Genomic DNA, 13,987 nt, shown 5'->3' on the forward strand with positions numbered 1-13,987 from the left:
AGCTTTTAGTCTTTAGAAAGTAATATTTTTATTTAGTTTTAAGTTAATTAGTTATTTTAATAGATAAACAATTTTAATTTTTACAAATTAGATTGATTTAGGATTTATTTAGATTTTAAATTCAAAGAAAAAGAAAAATAAAAAAATAAATTTTAATTTAGTCTTCCTAGCCTAAAGTTAATTAGCCCAAGCTCATACCCATTCCCCATTTGACCTGACCTAATTGCTGCACCTAACTCCCAAGGGGAGAATAGACCTAGACCTAACGCCTAAGACCCCTAACACATCAGATCCGTCGTTTCATAGAGACCCCACCCCCTGTATTTCATCTTCTTCGAACCCCACACCCCTGAAACCAACGACCCCTTTCTCCTTCAGCACACCCAGAGACACAAATCCAATTCTTGGTCTAAATTCGGGTCCTTAGTTGAATAAAAGTCGATCAAGACTACTCCAGCTCAAGCATTTTCTGAATCCTAGAAAAAGGATACAAAATTTGCATGTTTCGAGTTTGTGGGTGTCTTCTTTCAGCTCTATATTGAGTACCCAAAATGAATATGTATGGTAGGGATCCATGAGGCCTATATTTCAAAAGAAAAATCCAGCAAATATATTCTTAATCTGAGTTTTAGTTTTCATATTTGATTGAGAAGTTCAAACAAAGATACATCTTCTGTTTTTCCCTTTTTAGTTCGAAATTTTGTTTTCAAATTATGGGATTCGATCAAGTTTGAAGGTGTTCGAGTTCGTCGCCGTCGAGATCCGGAATCATCGTTTCTTCTCTTTGCACAAATGACAAAAATGTTGGATAGTATAGAGCGTTCGCTCGATTTCTGTCTGTGTACTACTGGAAATTTCATCAATTGAAAGTTCGATTTTCAGTTGTCATAATTGCTGAAGTTTTATTAATTGGAAAGCAATTTCAGATCTGAAAAGGAGATGATCTTCCGAAAATCTGGTCCTTCAAAGGAAATTGTTGTTGTTTTTCTGCTATACCGATTCGCTGTGCATATAAATTTGCTTACATGTACAAAGACATGGACATCTCTGTTGTTGCTGGAATTGAAGCTAGAGGGTCCATGTTTGGTCCATCTGTAGCTCTAGCCATTGGTGCAAAGTTTGTTCCTTTACGCAAGCCAAAAAAATTATCAGGTAAGGTAATTGCAGAATCAAATGAACTGGAGTATGGGAAAGATTGTTTGGAGATGCATGTTGGAGCTGTACAGCAAGGGGACAAAGCAGTCATACTTGACAATTTGGTAGCTACCGGTGGAACGCTCTCTGCTGCAATTAAACTTCTAGAATGGATGGAGGCTAAAGTGGTTGAATGTGGTTGCGTTATCGGAGTGCCAGAGGTCAAGGGTCAAAGCAGGCTAAAGGGAAAGCCTCTCTATATTCTTGTGGAATCGCAGGAACTAGAAGATTTTTTGTGAGGTACGCCTTGTCATTTTCTTCATAGATTCAGTTTAAGAAACAGATTATAGTTCCTAGCTATATTGTAATTTGCATAGAAACACTTGAATTTGTTTTTCTTGCTCCCCTTGTTCTTTTCGCTTTGTGTTGTCTACCTATTTTGATTCTTATTTTGACTGGCTAGTTCTTTACTATTAATAAGAGAATATGATCAAAAATCATTTTTCATTGACTAATTTATTGAAGTTAAACTATGAGGAAGCTTAATACCATCTAGTGTAGAAAATACTTTGGATATTTTGTAGTTTGCTTTAGGCGCGAGTTATAATAAATCATCGTGACTATGGGTACGACTCTCGTGGCATAGTCTCGATACGTAATCCCCAGTTCAGATGTACATTTCATGTGACCCGATCATAACAACTTCGAATACTAATAAAATAAACATGTCGTGAATCGCGGGTGCATTTCATGTAGCGTGGTTTGCAGTGTGTTCCAAAACAGCAAGTGTACGGCAATCGTAACTTGTTCAAGAAATAAATTCCATAAATCCTAAAAAACGATTTTAAATAAATAAAAGCAGTTATAAAGTTAAAATGCACAATAAGTGTAAAACATGTAGTAAATCAGATAATTGGGCCAATTTTAATAGTTAAGCGACCGTGCTAGAACCACGGAACCCGGGAATGCCTAACACCATCTCCCGGGTTAACAGAATTCCTTATTTAGAATTTCTAGTTCGCATGCTTTTAAAATAAAGTCGAATTTTCCTCGATTTGGGATTTTAAAATAAACCGGTGACTTGAGAGACTAAATAAACTATTCCAAGTCCTACTCTGAAAAATTAAATTAAATAATTCCATTTCGATTAATGTAATTTTAATTGGAAAAACTCCCTTATATACCCCCTCGAGTGGTAAAAAGGAGGTGTGACAGCTCTGGCGACTCTGCAGGGCAAAAGAACCCAGAACTTTTGGTTCAGGGTTCAAGAATTCGAGCTTAGAATAACTGTTATACTTAGATTTATTTATTATCTGATTTTTATATGTTTGAGCCTAATGTGCTAAATGCCGCTTTTTACCGCTTTGATATTGTGGAACTGTATAAAAATTGTTATGAAACCCTCTTCTCTCTGAGTCTTCTAAATCATCTAGGAAGTGTGCACATTGTGTGACTTCTTTTCTGTTAGAGTCGTATCCCAATTTTAGAACGAGGTTCGGACATGTTGCAAAGCCGGTTAAATTTTCTTTATTCCTGGTACGCTGCCCCCCTCGGCTCGAGCTATCCGCTGGGGTAAGGCAGGTCTAGAACAAATACACCCAGATTTTTAAACCTAGAATAACATAGCCTAATGCCGGATCCTTAGTAGGAACGCTTGTTTGCATCATGTACATTTGACTTTGGGGACTCAACACATGGGTTGGGTCCGTCTAGGACAGGTGTACCCAAATTAAAAAAGACCATCCTGATGCATCTTACGTGCTACTTGCGTATCTGTTTGCTTCGGCTTGCACGTTGACCATCTTCTAAAATAGGGAAAAAAAAGAGTGGGGCAGGTATTTAAAAATCCTGAAACTCTTTTGAAATTCTGGAGAAAAAGGACAAAAAGAAAGGTCATTTCAAAATGAGACCAAAATCTCAAGTGTCATGTTTCCTTGTTACGTCAAAACTGACCGAACTGCGCGGGTCTGATTCTTACCGGATGTGAGATACGTATGCAAACCTCATCGGTTCAGACCCCAATTTTCAAAAATCCAAAAATATTTTCCTTTAGTTCCTTTTTTTAAAATCTTTCCTTAGAAAATTCAAAAAAAAAAAATTAAACTCAAAAAATAGTTTCCTTCTTTCTGAAGTCTTTCATACGAAAAAAAGGAAATAAAAAAAATCAAAATTCAAAATAGGGGTCTCCTTTATTTTGAAGTATTCTTTTCCTTCTTTAAAAATCTTCCTTTTGTAAATGTCATAAAAATTAAAAAAATTTAAAGTCCAAAAATATTTTCGTTTTTCTTTAGAAGTACTTTTGTAGATTAAAAAAAAACTCAGAAATCCAATTATTTTCTTAAAAGTCCCTCTTTCAAAAATTAAGAGGCAACATCCTAAATAAAAAAAATATTTTCTTTATTCTTTAGAAAAAAAGAAAACAAATGAAAATTCAAACAAAAAAATATTTTCTTTTTTACTTTTAAAATTCCCAAAGTTCAAATCAAAAGCAAATGAATTTTTAGAAGTCTTTCTTTCAAAAATAATAAAAAAACCAAATCAAAATCAAAAAATAAAATAAAATATTTCCTTTCTCTTTTAAAGCATTTTTTTCAAAATTTCCAAAAGAAATAAACAAAAAAAAAGAAGAAGAAAATCGAAAAAAAAAATGTATTCCTTTGGTCTTAAAGCTTTCATGGTCTGAGTTTTATAAAAATAAACAAAAAAATAAAAAAGAGTTAGCTTATTTACTCCATTCTCAATCTCCCCGAACTACGCAAGATCTGATTCATGCGGCATCATAATACGTAGGCAATCCCCATCGGATTCGATCATAGTTATAGAATAAACTGAGGAAAAAATAAACCAAAAAAAAAGAAAGAGAAAGAAAAATTGAGTGAAAAAAAGAAAAGAAAAGAGTGAAAAAAGAAAGAAAAAAAGAGAGATAAAAAATAAAAGAGGGACAAAAACAAAAAAGAAAAGCAAAAGAAAAGAGAATGCCAAAAAATAGAAGAGCGGCAGAGACGAAAAAAATAAATAAATAAAATAAATAAATCAAGAGTGATTAAAGAGAGGTAGAAATAAAAGAAAAGAGGTACATACTGAAAGGGTTACGTAAGGCCGGGATGAAACATGCAACCGTTCAAACACATGGTAGAAGCGTTTAACTGTTAGGTGCATTGCATCCCCAACGTGTGATTTCCTATATGTTAAATGTCTCAAAACTAACGAGATTGTGGTGTGAGCAAATTAGCCAGATTCTGTTCAGGTGGTTGGTTTTGTTGGTATGCGGTGATGAACGCTCAACCTTGCACGCGGCCATAACATTATACACAAAATCGAGCTCCACCTCCCAGAAATGCCCATCCTTACCAAGATCCGTATAATCCCTAACCAAATCCCCGATACAATTCTCTCCCAAGAGAGCCTTTCGAAAGCAATAAGTTTACCCATATTGATAAATCATACTCGGGCTTGTTCCAAAAGCTAGTTAGGCGAGGTCTGCTGCAGCCAGAGGCCCAAAACCGGCCAATAGTCGGAATGATTTGTGAAGATGAAGAATTTGATCCGGCACTGAAGTCCATTGCAGCCATTGCCGAGACAGAAGAAAAGCCTAAAAAATGGTCGCTAAGCCTGAAAGTTCCCTATCAGACGGGAATCTCGGTAGCCAGTCTTGCTATCCTTTCTGCGTCCGGATTATCTCAGGGTGTGGTCCGGATGTTCTACTTTATTGTCTTACTTTTCGATGTTAACCCTTCTATCTTTTAAAATTCAAAAAAGAAAAAAATTAAACTCAAAAAATAATTCCCTTCTTTCTGAAGTCTTTCATATGAAAAATGGAAATAAAAAAATCAAAATCCAAAATACGGGTCTCCTTTATTTTTTAAGTATTTTTTTCCTTCTTTAAAAGTCTTCCTTTTGTAAATGTCATAAAATTTAAAAAATTTAAAGTCCAAAATTATTTTCGTTTTTCCTTAGAAGTACTTTTGTAAATTAAAAAAAAACTCAGATATCTAAATATTTTCTTAAAAGTCCCTCTTTCAAAAATTAAGAGGCAACATCCTAAATAAAAAAAATAAAATAATATTTTCTTAATTCTTTAGAAAAAGAGAAAACAAATAAAAATTCAAACAAAAAAATATTTTCTTCTTACTTTTAAAATTCCCAAAGTTCAAACAAAAAGCAAATGAATTTTAGAAGTCTTTTTTTTGAAAAATAATAAAAAAAATTAAATCAAAATCAAAAAATAAAATAAAATATTTTCTTTCTTCTTTAAAAGCATTTTTTTTCGAAAATTCCAAAAGAAATAAACAAAAAGAAGAAGAAGAAAATCGAAAAAAAATGTTTTTCTTTGGTCTGAGTTTTATAAAAATAAACAAAAAATAAAAAAGAGTTAGCTTATCTACTCATTTCTCAATAACTACGCAAGATCTGATTCATGCGGCGTCATGTACGTAGGCAATCCCCATCGGATTCGATCATAGTTATATAATAAACTGAGGAAAAAATAAACCAAAAAAAAGAAAGAAAGAAAGAAAAATTGAGTGAAAAAAAAGAAAAGAAAAGAGTGAAAAAAAAGAAAAAAGGAGAGTGATAAAAAATAAAAGAGTGACAAAAACAAAAAAGAAAAGAAAAAGAATAGAGAATGCCAACAAATAAAAGAGCGACAGAGAAGAAAATAAATAAAATAAATCAGGAGTGATTAAAGAGAAATAGAAATAAAAGAAAAGAGGTACATACCGAAAGGGTTACTTAAGGCCGGGATGAACCATACAACCGTTCAAACACATGGTAGAAGCGTTTAACTGTTAGGTGCATTACATTCCCAACGTGCGATTTCCTATATGTTAAATGTCTCAAAACTAACGAGGTTGTGGTGTGAGCAAATTAGCCAGGTTCTAATCAGGTGGTTGGTTTTGTTGGTATGGGGTGATGAACGCGCAACCTTGCACGCGGCCATAACATTATACACAAAATCGAGCTCCGCCTCCCAGAAATGCCCATCCTTACCAAGCTCCGTATAATGCCCAACCAAATGATCCTCGATACAATCCTCTCCCAAGAGAGCCTTTCGAAAGGAATAAGTTTACCCATATTGATAAATCATACTCGGGCTTGTTCCAAAAGCTAGTTAGGCGAGGTCTGCTGCAGCCAGAGGCCCAAAACCGGCCAAAACCCGAGTCCCCCTTCGCACCGAGCTGATGCTAGATATGAATACCATTTTGGAGCAGTGGGTCACAGTATAGAGGACCGTTGGACCTTCAAATGGGCAATTGAAGATTTGATTGAAGCTGAATAGATTCGTTTTTCGGGACGAAGAGGCTCCTGATGTGGCAAACAACTCGTTGCCTGCTCACAACACCGGACCAATAGTCGGAATGATTTGTGAAGATGAAGAATTTGATCCGGCACTGAAGTCCATTGCAGCCATTGTCGAGACAGAAGAAAAGCCTAAAAAACGGACGCTAAGCCTGAAAGTTCCCTATCAGACGGGAATCTCGGTAGCCAGTCTTGCTATCCTTTCTGCGTCCGGATTATCTCAGGGTGTGGTCCGGATGTTCTACTTTATTGTCTTACTTTTCGATGTTAACCCTTCTATCTTTTAAAATTCAAAAAAAAAAAAATCATCAAAATCAAAAAATAAAATAAAATTTAGCAATGTCTCTTTTCTTAATCTTGTCGTTTTTCTTATTCTCCTTTCAGTTCTGTTAAATGCAGATTTCAATAACATGACATGCTTGCGGACTTCATGCCCAGATCCCAAAACGCTGTCAGTCTTCGAAATAATGAATCAAGAGTCAAAATGCAAAGAAGATTAAGTTTGAGGAAATAAAACAAAGAGTTGGAACAGTTGAAGGAAATTGGCTCCAATTTGGAAAGGTCCATACATTACAACAAGAGTACTGCCAAAAGAGAGCGTTGTATTTGGGACACATCAAAGGAAACGTCCCTGAAACAACTATCAACGTAAATGTAGTCAAAGGTACTATATTGGATCCTCTATATAGTATTAATGTTCTCCGTTTGGGATGAAGAAGGCTTTTATTCTCACTACCCAAACACTATCAACCCTTTGCAAACCCTTTGAGCCGGTTACTTTTCTTTGATTACTCTCTTTGGAAACTGAAACTGTTATTAAAAATAAAAAATAAATTGAATAAAATGAAATGAAAAAAAAATAGAGAAAAAGGAAAGGAAAAACAAAACAAAACAGAAAAACAAAAGAAAACCAAAAACAAAGTTCCCTGAACTACGTTCGACTTGATTCCAAAAGGATACGTATGCAGCCTTTCTCTGGGGTTCAGTCACACCAAAATAAAAATTCAAATTTCCCTACAAGTTTCAACTGGGGCAGAAGTTATAATGGTTCGGCGATGATTTCGCCTGAATGGCTCCAAAGTTGTAACTCAATCCAAAATCTTTTTACCCAAAACCCTGTTCAAGTCTTTCTGATCAATCGGGAAAGAGGTTCAAAATGGGAGGATACAGTTACTTGGATCCGATACAACAAAATGCGAGAAATAAAATGAGAGAGTCTTATTGGTGAAAATCCACACGGGCACCGTAAGACGATGGTAAGCAGAAAAACTAAAAATGAGAGTCTTGTTAGTGAAAACTCGCAAAAAGCACTATAGGCGATGGTGAGAAAAGAAATGAGAGAGGTCAGCTCGTGAAAACCCGCAAAGGGCGCCCCTGACCGAAAAGAGGATCCTCACAGCCATAGGCATCGACAGAGTCCTGGCAAGGTTTTTCGATTTTAAGGCAAAAGTTGTTATGAATTTCTGAGAGTCGGACGGTTTACACAGATCAGGTATCCAGTCCAAAAGGCATGCCATGTTCATTGAAATCTGCATGTACTCCAGATAAGTCCTTTCCTTTCCCCGAAAGGGACAATTCTTGTTTTAAACTCATTCTCCATTCCATTGTTTTTTTTTTGAATCCCTTTCGGTCTAACTCTGTTCCGAAACTAAGACAAAGAAAGGTTGGCAAGACTGATTTACAGGGCTTCCGTTTGACACGAGCTAATGTGAAAAAAGGCACCCAGCCTCGTCAAGGGCGTCAAGTCGACCTCGACTGGCCATGGTGGTCGATGTTTCGAAATCAAAACTTTTGGAAGGAGAAAATAAAATTGAAGTGCCTATAAAGGCAAATGAAGTTGAAGAGGTCGAGTCCCACGTGGCTAACCGTCACGACAAAGGTTTGAAAAGCTAAGGTGTCCCAAATGCTCTGAAATTGAAGTTGGAAGAAAGAAGCCAGAAATGAAAGGCCTGCGAAGGCGAAATAAAGTTGGAAAAGGTTAAGTCCCACGCGACTAGCCGTTGCAGCAAAGCTTGAGGAGCCAAAAAGTTCCCCAATACTTCGAAGAAAAAGAAAAAAAAGAAAAAAAGAAGAGAAAAAAAAGAAGAAAAAAAGAAGAGAAAAAAAACAAGTCAGAAGGGTAAGGCCTATAGAGGCAAAATAAAGTTGAAAAGGTTGAGTTCCACCGACCAACCGTCATGGCGAAGTCTAGAAAAACCAGAGGTTCTCTAGGGCCTGAAATGAAATCGGTCCTCAGGGAACGAACAGTTGCAGTTGAGATCTTCATCAAAGAAGCCGGGCCGAGATCAAGTGATTGAAACAATCAAGGCCACAAAACCAACCACCGCTACTAACTAACAATTGTTCTTTGTTTGAAAACATGAAACAGGTGCAATCCGAAGCAACCTTGCAAGAAGCAAGTGCAACCAAAGAGAAACTGCGCAAGGGCTAGAACTAGATTTGCACCAATAATCAATCCAAAAAGGAAGTCTCCTCAGAATTCTTTCCTGTATTTTTACTTATTTTCTAAAAAAAATTAAATGAAAAAGAAGAAGAAAAATTCAAAAACCGAGGTAGCCTAGGGTTTTCAATCTCTAGCTACATTTTTCCAACATAGGGTCCCATTCCCTAGTCGCTGCCAGCATAACCTGGTAGTCTTTTCTAGTATAAGGTCCCAATCCCTAGTTGATCCTCGGCATAACCCGTGAATCTCCCCGGCATAATCCGAGGACCTTTTTTTTTCTTTTCCGGTATAACCCGATGACTTTCCCAGCATAACCCGTGGACCTCCGCGGCATAACCCGAGGACCATTTTTCTTTTCCGACATAACCCGATGACTTTCCCGGCATAACCCGTAGACCTCCCCGGCATAACCCGAGAACTTTTTTTTTCTTTTCTGGCATAACTCGATGATTTTTCCGGCATAACCTGTGGACCTCCCCGGCATAACCCGAGGACCTTTTTTCTTTTCCGGCATAACCCGATGACTTCCCGGTATAACCTGTGGACCTCCCCGGCATAACCCAAGGACCTTTTTTTCGTTTCCGGCATAACCAGATGACTTTTCCGGCATAACCCGTGGACCTCCCCGGCATAACCCGAGGATCCTTTTTCTTTTCTGGTATAACCCGATGACTTTCCCGGCATAACCCGTGGACCTCCCCGGCATAACCCGTGAACCTTTTTCTTTTCCGGCATAACCCGATGACCTTCCCCGGCATAACCTCCCCAGCATAACCCGAGGACCTTTTTTCTTTTCCGGCATTACCCAATGACTTTCCCGGCATAACCCGTGGACCTCCCCGGCATAAACCGAGGACCTTTTTCTTTTTCAGCGTAACCCGATGACCTTTCCCGGCATAACCCGTGGACCTCCCGGGCATAATTCGAGGACCTTTTTCTGGCATAACCCGTGGACCTCCCCGACATAACCTGATGACCTTTTTCTTTTCCGGCATAATCCGATGAATTTCCCGGCATAACCCGTGGACCTCACCGGCATAACCCGAGGACCTTTTTCTTTTCCGGCATAACGCGATGACTTTCCCAGCATAACCCGTGGACCTCTCCGGAATAACCCGAGAGCCTTTTTCCGGCATAATCCGATGACTTTCCCGGCATAACCCGAGGACCTTTTTCTTTTCCGACATAACCCGATGATTTTCCCGACATAATCCGTGGACATCCCTGGCATAACCCGAGGACCTTTTCCGGCATAACCCGAGGACCTTTCTGGCATAACCCGTTCATTTTTCCAGCATAACCTGACAATCTTTCAAACTTAGGGCTTCCGATCCCCATTTGGTTTCATTTTAGACATAGAGTTTTCACTCCTTAATCTCTTTTCCTCAAGGATACACAATCCTGATTTTATTGCTTTCATGAAATTTTTCTAGTGAAAACTAGGGCAGAAACATTTTCTTCGTTTGTTTGTTTTGGTGTCTGAACATATTTTTTACCATGAGGCACGAGGTTTGAGATGACCAAAAGAAGAAGTCTCAATCCAAATAAAAGAAAAGAAAAACAAGAAAAGAAGTTGAACTCTAAGTGCAGAAGCGGATAAAAGATGCAGATTGCTCAAGATATGATTGAAGTCACAAGCTTTGCATGTCCCGCCTTGATCCGAAAAGCTGAAGAAAAATGAACCAGCGTTCACAGCTAACGAGCATCAAGATTCAGATCAGAGTCTGCAGAAAGAACCAGCCAAAACTCAAGATCAAGCTTCAGAAGATTTATAGATAGGAATCTTGTAACTCGTAGCTGATAGGTTTAGTTAGTCTTTTTCATTTTGATTTTGATGTAATAACAGGACTGCGGACTGGAGCCTCGACGGAACCTCACTCGACTATCGAACTCATCACTCCATCATCCTTCCAGAACTACACCGACCTGATTCCTTTATAGCCAAGGATATGTAGGCAACCTCCGAAGCAAGGTTCGGTCAAACTTTTTCAAAATTGCTCAGTTTATCTTTGCCCGAAAACTCTTCATGTTTCCGATCAAAGAGGGGCAGCTGTGAGCACCTAATTTTTGCCTTACATGAAAATAACTCCTAAAAATAGATTAAAAATAACTTTTAAGGGAGTTTAGAAGTTTTTCTTTATTTAGTTGCATTTCATGCATTTTTAATTTTTTAAAATCATAGAAAAATGATAAAAATGTTACGTTTTAATTTCAAGTCATCTTAGGTCTAATTTGCATGTAGGAATTAATTTTATTAAGAAAAATCACAAAAAATATCATTTTTATATATTTAGCTTTTAGTCTTTAGAAAGTAGTATTTTTATTTAGTTTTAAGTTAATTAGTTATTTTAATAGATAAACAATTTTAATTTTTACAAATTAGATTGATTAGGATTAATTTAGGACTTTATTAGATTTTTAAATCAAAGAAAATAAAAATGAAAACAAAAAGATTTTGATTTAGTCTTCCTACCCCAAAGTTAATTAGCCCAAATTCATGACCCAAATCCCTTCAAGCCCAAAACATTAAGCCCATACCCATTCCCAATTTGACCTAACCTAATTCCTACCCCTATAAAATAACGCTAACTCCTAAAATCAAGGGGAGAATAGAACTAGACCTAACGCCTAAGACCCCCAAGACATCAGATCCGCCGTTTCATAGGAGACCCCACCCCCTGTGTTTCATCTTCTTCAAACCCCACACCCCTGAATCCAGTGACCCCTTTCTCCTTCAGCACACCCAGAGACACAGATACAATTCTTGGTCTAAATTCGGGTCCTTAGTTGAATAAAAGTTGATCAAGACTACTCCAGCTCGAGCATTTTCTGAATCTTAGAAAAAGGATACAAAATTTGCATGTTTTGAGTTTGTGGGTGTCTTCTTTCAGCTCTATATTGAGTACCCAAAATGAGTATGTATGGTAGGGATCCATGAGGCCTAGATTTCAAAAGAAAAATCCAGCAAATATATTCTTAATCTGAGTTTTAGTTTTCACATTTGATTGAGAAGTTCAAACAAAGATACATCTTCTGTTTTTCCCTTTTTTGTTCGAAATTTTGTTTTCAAATTATGGGATTCGCTCGAGTTTGAAGGTGTTCGAGTTCGTCGCCGTCGAGATCCGGAATCATCGTTTCTTCTCTTTGTACACATGACAAAAATGTTGGATATTATAGATCGTTCGCTCGATTTTTGTCCGTGTACTACTGGAAATTTCATCAATTGAAAGTTCGATTTTCAGTTGTCATAATTGCTGAAGTTTTATTAATTGGAAAGCAATTTCAGATCTAAAAAGGAGATGATCTTCCGAAAATCTGGGCCTTCAAAGGAAATTGTTGTTGTTTTTCTGCTATACCAATTGGCTGTGCATATAAATTTGCTTACAGGTACAAAGACATAGACATCTCTGTTGTTGCTGGAATTGAAGCTAGAGGGTCCATGTTTGGTCCACCTGTAGCTCTAGCCATTGGTGCAAAGTTTGTTCCTTTACGCAAAGCCAAGAAAATTGTCAGGTAAGGTAATTGCAGAATCATATGAACTGGAGTATGGGAAAGATTGTTTGGAGATGCATGTTGGAGCTGTACAGAAAGTAGTCATATTTGACGATTTGGTAGCTACTGGTGGAACGCTCTCTGCTGCAATTAAACTTCTAGAACGGATGGAGGCTGAAGTGGTTGAATGTGGTTGCGTTATCGGAGTGCTAGAGGTCAAGGGTCAAATCAAGCTAAATGGAAAGCCTCTCTATATTCTTGTGGAATCGCGGGAACTAGAAGATTTTTTGATGAGGTACACCTTGTCATTTTCTTCATAGATTCAGTTTAAGAAACATATTATAGTTCCTAGCTATATTGTAATTTGCATAGAAGCACTTGAATTTGGTTTTCTTGCTCCCCTTGTTCTTTTCGCTATGTTGTCTGCCTATTTTGATTCTTATTTTGACAGGCTAGTTCTTTACTATTAATAAGAGAATATGATCAAAAATCATTTTTCATTGACTGATTTATTATAGTTAACTATGAGGAAGCTTAATACCAACTAGTATAGAAAACATTTTGAATATCTCGTAGTTTGCTTTAGGCGCGTGTTATAATAAATCATCGTGACTATGTGTACGACTCCCGTGGCATAGTCTCGATACGTATTCCCCAATTCAGATGTGCATTTCATGTGAACCGATCATAACAACTTCGAATACTAATAAAATAAACATATCGTGAATCGCGGGTGCATTTCATGTAGCGTGGTTTGCGGTGTGTTCCAAAACGTCAAGTGTATGACAATCGTAACTTATTCAAGAATTAAATTCCATAAATCCTAAAAAATGGTTTTAAATAAATAAAAGCGGTTATAAAGTTAAAATACACAATAGGTTTAAAACGTGTAGTAAATCAGATAATTAGGCCAATTTTAATAGTTAAGCGACCGTGCTAGAACCACAGAACCCGGGAATGTCAAACACCTTCTCACGGGTTAACAGAATTTCTTACTTAGAATTTCTGGTTCGCAAGCTTTTAAAATAAAGTCGAATTTTCCTCGATTTGGGATTTTAAAATAAACCGGCGACTTGGGACACCAAATAAACTATTCTAAGTGGCGACTCTGAAAATTTAAATAAAATAAACTCCATTTTGATTAATGTCACTTTAATTGGAAAAACTCCCTTATATACCCTCTTGAGTGGTAAAACGGATGTGTGACATGTACAACAACCCTCGAAGGGTCCTTACATACAATTACAAAAGCCTACAGAAGATCTCTACACAAAAACAGAGGAACGGAAGGATGTACATGTGATGAAACCCAAGAATCCGGTCCATCCCCGAAGGTCCATCTCCGGTATCAGCATCCTCGAGCGCCGCCCCCTCAAGCTCGCATCCTCGAGGGCAATTCCTTCAGCGGCCATCTCCTCTAGGTTCCCAGCTCAACTCCGCGGAAGGGCCACGCCGAGGGAAAAGATGAAGAAGAGGAAAAGGAGGGGATACAGAGGAGGCAGAGAAATGAGACATAGCCTGCTAAAGCCAAAGGTTGAAGATTCGGCGGGCCCCAGCCTCGACAGCCGATAGTGCCATTTTATCCCTTGGGAAGGGAAAACCCAAGGGATGAAGTGCCAC

The 13,987-nt window shown here is 37.5% G+C and overlaps 1 long non-coding RNA gene across 1 annotated transcript; it reads left to right on the forward strand.

The window, feature by feature from the left end:
* Nucleotides 1–1,194: 1,194 nt before the first annotated feature.
* Nucleotides 1,195–12,867, forward strand: LOC104236027 (uncharacterized). The gene is made up of 2 exons (XR_011400641.1): nt 1,195–1,434; nt 12,263–12,867. It is a non-coding gene; the product is annotated as an uncharacterized lncRNA (long non-coding RNA).
* The last annotated feature ends 1,120 nt before the right edge of the window (nt 12,868–13,987 follow it).

Source organism: Nicotiana sylvestris, chromosome 6 (assembly GCF_000393655.2).
Source record: "Nicotiana sylvestris chromosome 6, ASM39365v2, whole genome shotgun sequence".
Classification (NCBI taxonomy): Eukaryota; Viridiplantae; Streptophyta; class Magnoliopsida; order Solanales; family Solanaceae; genus Nicotiana; species Nicotiana sylvestris.